The following is a 325-nucleotide window of genomic DNA, read 5'->3' on the forward strand; positions in this document are numbered from 1 at the left end:
GGGCGCGGCGGCCGCGGGCCGAGGCGGAGAAGACGCTGTGGAAGGTGAGGCGCCGGCGCCGGCCGCCACTGCGGCACTTGGGGTCGGGCGCGGCCGCGTGTAGGGATGTAGAGCGCGGCGACTCGGAGTCCTTCTCAGAGCCCATGGCCGGCAGAGGCCGAGGAGCCAGGGGCGCCCAGCGCCACCACAGCTCCCGCCTCAGCGCCCCTCAGCCGGAACCCCGGCCGCCGCCGCCGCCGCCCTTCGGGAGTTAGAAACAGAATCGCGGCGACGAAGTGGTTATAAAGCCTCCGCCCCGCGCGCCGCTGCACACTGCGCAGGCGCC

The sequence above is a fragment of the Galeopterus variegatus genome, unplaced genomic scaffold (genome assembly GCF_000696425.1).
Source record: "Galeopterus variegatus unplaced genomic scaffold, G_variegatus-3.0.2 Scaffold3947, whole genome shotgun sequence".
Lineage (NCBI taxonomy): Eukaryota > Metazoa > Chordata > Mammalia > Dermoptera > Cynocephalidae > Galeopterus > Galeopterus variegatus.